Here is a 341-nt window from a genome sequence, read left to right as displayed (position 1 = left end):
ACATTATTGTTCCAGAATCGTTGCGTCCCGGAGTCAAGTTACCCGCTGGCGCAACAGTAAAATTTTTCTAGTGGGGGGGGGGGTCTTGTTACCCTTGGGTGTGTTTTATGGCTCACACATAACCTAGATTGCCCACCACTGTTTTAGATTCTGGTAAAAAAAAAATATTTTCCTATTTAAAATAGTAATGGGAAAGCAAAGTTATATGACAACAACATATTTAGTAAAGTAACATTCTAAAAAGACACCTTAATTGAAATGCTACTTTATCATGGACTATAAATACATGGAATACTGCTGTGTGAAATCATATATGAAAAGTAAATTGCAGAAGAGTAATC

The sequence above is a fragment of the Limulus polyphemus genome, unplaced genomic scaffold, assembly GCF_000517525.1.
Source record: "Limulus polyphemus unplaced genomic scaffold, Limulus_polyphemus-2.1.2 Scaffold2425, whole genome shotgun sequence".
NCBI classification, from domain to species: domain Eukaryota; kingdom Metazoa; phylum Arthropoda; class Merostomata; order Xiphosura; family Limulidae; genus Limulus; species Limulus polyphemus.
This window is presented reverse-complemented; position numbering follows the sequence as displayed.